We start from the raw sequence: 7818 nt of genomic DNA, 5'->3' as shown, positions 1-7818 counted from the left end.
GTAGGGTAATTCTTCTCGTGTATTTTCAATTGACGTGAGTCATAGGCAACCACTTTCCCCTCTTGCATCAACATACAACCCAAACCCTCTCGTGAGGCATCACAATAAACCGCATAACCTAAACCCCTCTCTAGAATAATCAAAACAGGAGCGGTGGTCGATCTAACTTTCAACTCTTGGAACGACTTTTCACAAGTCTCACTCCATACAAACTTAATCCCTTTCCGAGTTAATCTAGTCAACGATGAAGCTAGTCTAGAGAAATCTTTCACAAACTGGCGGTAATACCCAGCTAATCCCAGAAAACTGCGGATCTCAAAAACGCTCTTAGGCTGTGCCCAATCTTGTACTACCTCAATCTTGGATGTATCAACAAACACCTCTTCCCCGGAAACCACATGGACTAAGAACTTGACCTCTCCTAGCCAGAACTCACACTTCCCAAACTTGGCATACAGCCTATGGGCTCTAAGCAACTCGAGCACCACTCTCAAGTGTTCCTCGTGCTCCTCCTCTGAAGGTGAATAAATAAAGATGTCATCTACAAAAATGACTACAAAACGATCTAAAAAATCCCAGAATATCCAGTTCATCAAATCCATAAACACTGCCAGTGCATTGGTGAGCCCCAATGGCATCACCAGAAACTCATAGTGGCCATACCGCGTACGGAATGCCGTCTTCGGAATATCCTCCTCCCTGACCCTCAACTGATGGTAACCCGATCTCAAGTCTATCTTAGAGAAACAACGGGACCCTTTCAACTGGTCAAACAAGTCATCCATACGGGGCATAAGGTACTTATTCTTAACCGTAGCCCGATTCAACTTCCGGTAGTCGATACAAAGTCTCAAGGCACCATCTTTCTTTTTAGCAAAGAGGACCGGTGCTCCCCACGGCGAAACACTAGGGCGAATAAAACCCTTATCTAGCAACTCCTGGAGTTGAATCTTCAACTCACTCAACTCGACTGGGGCAAAACGGTAAGGTGCCATAGAAATCGGCGTTGTGCCAGACACCAAATCAATGGAGAACTCTATCTCTCGATGTAGTGGCAAACTAACAAGATCCTCGGGAAAAACATCCGAATACTCACAAACCACTCTCGGCAACTCAACCCCGGTCTCATCACATTCACTACTCAAAAGGCTAGCGAGAAGACCACTAAGCTCATTCTGCCCTCGCGGATCATACACCGGTGGCAACACACTACCAACCCGATCCCCCAAGAAATGGAAGCACTCCCCGCTCACGGTACATACAGTGACCCTCTGGCGGTAACAATCAATAACTGCCCGGTATGACGATAACCAGTCCATACCCAAAATAACATCAACACCCGATATAGCCATAACTACAAATGAAAATGGAAGTCAGCGGTCAGCGACCTCTATATCGCACCCCCTACACCCTTGTTTCAAAATTAACTCACTCCCGACAGGTGATACAACACAAATAGGAGATGCTAATTGCGCCAACTCTAACCCCAAAACAGATGCAAATGTAGCCGATATAAAGGAATGTGATGCACCCATATCAATCAACACATTGGCAACCGAGTTGCAAAACAAAAAGGTACCTCTCACAACAGATGGAGCCGGTACTAGATCCTGCGCGATAACAGCATGCACACGCCTTGTAGGCCCCTGATCTACTTGCTCACCTCTCGGAGCAAAAGGCTGGTGCACGGACTGAGACGATGAAGCCCCTTGATTGGCCCTCGAGGCCTGAACAGACTGCGCAGGCTGCGAACTCTACGTCTGTCTCAAACCAGACGCACCGGGTGTACCACCCAACTGTGGGCAGAACCTCTTCAGGTGCCCTGCCTGACCACACTGGTAACAAGAGGATGACTGGCCTCTGTCCTGACTCTGGCTCTGAGGTCGAGCCGAAGATAAGCTGCTCCCTGACCTCTTCCCCTCTGCGAGCAAGCTGGAGACTTGTGGCCCAGCTGACCACACTTGAAACAGGTAAAGTCTCCCTGGCTGTCTCTCCCAGAACCCGAACCTAGTACTAGAAAGGTAGATCTTACCAAGGCACTCTGGGACTGCTGAGGGTTAGAACTCATCTGCCTTCTACCATCCCCCTGGCCTTCCTGACTCCTCTTGGAGCCCCTCATCCTCTCCTCCTCCTCCATCATAGACTTCATATGGGTCGGCGCATCCACAAGACGCCCATACTCCCATATCATAGGACCCCCAACTCTCATCTTGAGGCCATGCCTCAACTTTCTCTCGAACTTGATGCAATGGTGTTCCTCAGACGCCACAAGCTCAGGTGCGAACCTGGATAAGCTAGTAAATGCGGCCTCAAACTCGGCCACTGATAAACTCAGCTGCTTGAGCTGACAAAACTGGTCCCTCAGCTTCTCCCTGACAGTTGGGGCTAGGAACTTCTCCTGGAAAGCATCTACAAAAGCCTCCCATGTACCACCAATACGACCCCTCGTGAACTTCCACCACTGACCCGTATCCCCCTTTAGTTAGAAATATGCCAAAGTCACCTTCAATGCCCCGTCTTCGATGCCTATCATCTCAAACGTCTTTGTCATCTGTTCCAACCACTTATCAGCCTTAAGTGGCTCCTTAGGATCCCCAACAAACTCATCCGGATTAGACCGGAAGAACTCCCTCTTCAGAAAGGAAGGCCCTGCATCAATAACCTAGGCCTGAACTGGATTCTCTGCTCTGAGAATGCCTATGGATTCCCTCATAGCTCCTGCTATCTCGCGGGCTAAGGCACCCAAGGCCTGCTGCCCCACTGGCTCGGCCACATTGGCCTGGCCAACACCCTCCTGCTGCGCCGAAATATCATCCGATAAAGGCATCTCCTGCCTACCACGCCTACCACGTCTACCTCCACGTCCTCGTCCTCGTCCTGACATCCTAATAAAGGTAACGAAGAACGTTAGCACATTCACAAATGTGCCGAAGCTATAACACTCGCGTCCTAATGCAATGGACAACTGTAATTCACTCCACGTAAGCACGTAATCACATAAGCACCTAAGAATTTCATTTCCGGATAATGATAGTCCCGAGCCGTTCCTAGAGTTCCGGTTAGAAACAGCATTGATCAAGTGCTTTTCCAACAAGACTTACAGAAATCCAAGGATCCAGTCAACATCCTAGAAACTAAATCCCATACCCAAATAGTCACATAAACATGTTATCACATAAGCATATAACACTACATCTAAGTCTCTAATAAGTGAGACGAACCCATTGTGGTACTAACCACTTCCCGCGTACCCAAAGTATTCGAATCCGGTACGCTTTGATACCAAGTTGTAACGCCCTCAAAAATAAACCCATCATAACATACATTCACGATAAATAGAAGAGATTTCATATTACAATCATCAGAGTATTCTTACAAAAGGTATTACATGTTGACAACAAAAGTAAATGCCCTATAGGCTTACAACTTTCCAAGTCAACACTTGGTTACAAAAAGAGAGTACTAACTCTACACAAAATAAGCCCTTGGCTTGATATACATGTAATACAACAAAACAACAAAAAGAGTCTGGCAGCCCCAAGCTTCCCAAGCTACGTCCTTGGAGGTGGCATAACACCTGTACCTGAAAATGATGTCCCATATAGGGTGAGCCAATGCCCAATAGAGATATGCTAAACATAATATGAGCAATAACTAAAACATTAGCACTTGATAAATGTTTAACTCATATAGACCAACATATAGTACAATCCAGTTCCATAATCCTTCACTTAACAAACTCAACTTATAAACACAGCTCAGAACCTGGCCAAACAACTTAAGCGAGACTACATCTCAAGCCAACAATACTTCAAACTACCATTTCACGGAAATTGCGTCCACGGGATTCGGCACACATATGTAATTATTTTCTCATGGCCATTTTACGGAAATTTCATCCACGGGACTCGGCACCCATGTATAGATGTTTTCGGATTACCATTTTACGAAAATTTCATCCGCGGGATTCAGCCCCCATGTATAGATATTTTGAATTGCCATTTTACGGAAATTGCGTCTGCGGGATTCGGCACCCATGTGTAATCATTTTCGAATGGCCATTTTACGGAAATTTCATCTGCGGGATCCGGCACCCATGTATTCAAACACACCACTTGATTAGTTTTAGTTCACCTAATCATCATGCAGTGTCTACAACAATCAAGACTATCCTCCTCCGATAGCCCAAAGCAGTTATTTCTAAACAGATAATAAATGTACCAACAGATAAATTATCAACATTTTCAAAGGTGAGTGATTAATGAATCCAACTCCACCATTCTATCTTATAATGAGCCAATTTCATTATTCCCAACTCAATTTCATAATTCCATAACATTCCCAAATTAATTATATAAATTAATTCATAACAAAAATTGGGGCTATCTCCTCCCTTTTTTCTCAACTTTGACCCAAAGGGTCAAATATCAACAACAACACCGATAATCCCATTTCTAGACCCACATACACATGTATAGGCATCAAAATACAAAACCCCTCTTTATACATTTTGAAACCCTAACACTCAAAATCACCCAACCTCAACATTAAATCAAAATGACTAAAAATTTAAGCCAAAGATCATAACAATGAGTAGTTATCCCTACCTCAAATTCGGAGCTCAAAGGAAGAAGATATAGAAATCTCGAAGTGCTCCAAATCAAGATATTTTTGGATCAAAAGATAGCCCACACCAAGGTCAACACTTTTTACAAAGGTCCAAAGGTGGGAGATCACTAGGGCTAGATGATTTCTTAGAGAGAATGTGAGGTTTTAGAGAGAGAAGCTCTCCAATGGAGGTTTTCAAAAAGTAAGAGAGAGAAAGGAAATCAAAAAGTGATCCAAAAAGGTGAAACTCGGACTGATATAAAAGTCGCCCCGCTCGAGCGTGGAAACCCCCGCTTGAGTGCCAGACACAGACTCACGCTCGAGCGTCGATTGCACACTTCCAGAAGTTTTGCAGACAATGGTCCCCGCTCGATCGTCAAACTCCCCCCTCGAGCGGAGAAACAAAAACAAAGGGTCACGCTCGAGCGTCAAAACTCCCGCTCGAGCGTACAAAAACCTGCAGAGGAAAAATACTAGGAGATGGAAATTCATGCTCGAGCGTCAAAACGCCCGCTCGAGCGGAGAAGCAACAACAAGGGCCCGCTCGAGCGTGAAGGCCAAATTCTAGGCATTAACTTTTGGTCTCAAAGCACAACCAACCTGTTTCAAACCTGCCCAACACAACCCAAGACTCAAATACAAAGAGTAAAGGATGGAAATGAGAATGAGACAACAACACATCCACGGAACCGAGTCTGGAATACAATAAATAAAGAGAGGAAAAACCAGGATCGCTATAAAATAGCAGTAGTGGTGGAACACAGAGATGGTTCTGCTGGGTTTTACGAAGACACGGTGCTTCTCTCTCTCTACTCTTTGCTCTATTCTTTCTTTTTTGGTTTGTTTTTGAAATGAAAAGCGTGGGTGTATTGCACAGTACCAGCAAGTTGAGTACAAAACTAAATTCGAGCCATCACATTTCGAGCTACATAGCGGCACTCTATTAATTAATTGATTCTCAAAGCTAATGTAGGTCATACAAAATTAGGGAAGGTTTAAAGCCCCAGATTCCTTTCAACCCTTGAATAACACTTTAATTTTGTTTAATTTAATTTTAGTTTTAGTTTAGTTTATCAAATTAGAATCAAATGTCACAGTTTTTGAATTAATTTGTGAACTCATCATTGAATTAACGCAACTCAGCCTTTTTGTTTCGCAGAATTGTCGTGCACCCGAATGAAAACACCCCACTATTCTACACAAATTGGGGTTAACCACATGTTTGAGTTGTGAGTTTGATCAAGAATCACAGGTATAATATATATATATATATACACACATCCAATTTTTTCATAAATCAAACACACACCAACACAAAATCAATGATGAAATTCTTGATTGTTATTGTGATGAACTGTTTTATTCTTTATCAAAAGAGTTTCAATGAACTGATGAGCAGAGAGAAACAGACGGTAGAAGACCAAAGGGGAGCAGAGGAAAGCAAAGGAAGGCTGTACCTGGATGTCGGAGGGAGAACTAGTGACGCTGTTGTTGCCGCTGCAAGAGAGACGGTGCTACAGATGTTGTTGTTGCCGCTACTACAGACGTTGTTGTTACTGCTGCGCGAGCAAGAGCGAGAGATAGAGTGACAACTGGGTGAGAGGGAACTTCTGCTCGAGCAAGAGCGAGAGGAACGTAGATGATGTTGTTACTGCTAGAGTGACGACTGGGTAAGAGGGAGGGAGAGAGCAGAGAGATTAGGGTACAATATTGAAGGTTTTTTTTTATCCGAAGAGATAATAGAGAATTTGGGAATATTGGGAAAGAGGGAGAGTGGGAGGGAGTTTTGGCGTGAATTTAGGAATTACTATTTGCGATGATATTAAGGCCCATCGCGAATGAAAGAGAAAAAAAATAAAATTTTGCGACGGATTGCCAAAAGAGCGTCGCAAAAAAGAAAAAAAAAATTTAACCAGAAAAATTTTGCCACGTTTAACTTTCCATCGCATATAACCTTACTTTTTTTCACGGGCTAACTTTTTCTATGGTAAAAACAATAAAATTCTTGACTACACTTAAACCGTCGCAAATTGTTCCGTGTCAAATGCCCCTTTTTCTAGTAGTGAGTGCACCCCTTTTTAACATAACCACAATAGTATGTAACTAGGGTAAATTGCAATGGTAGTCCTTGTATTTTGGTTCTTATGTCATTTTGGTTCATGTAATTTCAATTAACTCGATTTTGACCCTGAATTTATAATTTATCTCAATTTGGTCCAATTGATTACAACCTTTAACATTTTTTTATGTACAATACGTACATAAGTGGGATGTGTCATAATTTTAAGGACAAAAATATAAACTTAATTAACTCAGTGAGTTAATCTCAACAAATTCAGTGATAATTTTCTGTCAAAAACACGACCAGTATTATCAATTAGACCAAATTGACACAAAATCTAAAATTAAGAGTCAAATTTGAGCCAATTGAAATTGTAGGGAGCAAAATAATACAAGGGACAAAATGTATGGACCATTGATGTAATTTATCCTTGTAACTAATATCGTAAAATTTCAATTTTTTTTTTCTTATCATAAGAAGTGTGTACCATATCCTTTTTTGTTGTGTTTTGTTACGTGGTTGAGGTATTGGGTCATGTGGTATTGGGCCATGATACATCACCTTGTCACAATGATTTGATATTTGCAGATTCTTTGTGACTTTCACGTAAGGTATCACCATATTTTCATGACACATAATTTTTAGTGAATAATTCTTTAGCTACATCTTTCAGGGTTGGATGGATTGAAACACTTACAAGAGTTGTATTTGGATTATTCATCCATTGACAAGATCTTTCTTCATAATGTTGGAGTAATGTCCTCCCTAAGGGTGCTAACATTGCGGAATATTAGCCTTAATGGAAGCCTACCTAACCAAGGTATTCACAATTTGATCATATTCCATGTATTAATTGTGTTATGATGAATGTGCCTCCGTGCAAATAAAATGTTTGAGCTATGCATCACTTCTTTTATTTCACAGGTTGGTGTGAACTTTCTAACCTCCAAGAGTTAGATCTCAGTGAGAATGGTTTTACTGGAATGCTTCCCACATGTTTGGGAGACTTAACATCAATTCGAATATTGGACCTCTCTTTTAATCAGTTCATTGGAAATCTTACTTCATCTCCCCTTAGTAATCTCACAACACTTGAATATCTTATCCTTTCATACAACCATTCTGAAATCCCAGTCTCATTTATTTCA

General features: G+C 42.2%; 1 long non-coding RNA gene across 1 annotated transcript; it reads left to right on the top strand.

The window, feature by feature from the left end:
- The first annotated feature begins 7343 nt into the window (after positions 1–7343).
- Positions 7344–7818, top strand: LOC145790196 (uncharacterized). Its single transcript, XR_014328859.1, has 2 exons — positions 7344–7490; positions 7595–7818. It is a non-coding gene; the product is annotated as an uncharacterized LOC145790196 (long non-coding RNA).

The sequence above is a fragment of the Camellia sinensis genome, chromosome 5, assembly GCF_055761805.1.
Source record: "Camellia sinensis isolate YWXY chromosome 5, ASM5576180v1, whole genome shotgun sequence".
Lineage (NCBI taxonomy): Eukaryota > Viridiplantae > Streptophyta > Magnoliopsida > Ericales > Theaceae > Camellia > Camellia sinensis.
Note: the sequence above shows the minus strand (reverse complement) of the source record. Positions and strands in the feature narration are given on the sequence as shown.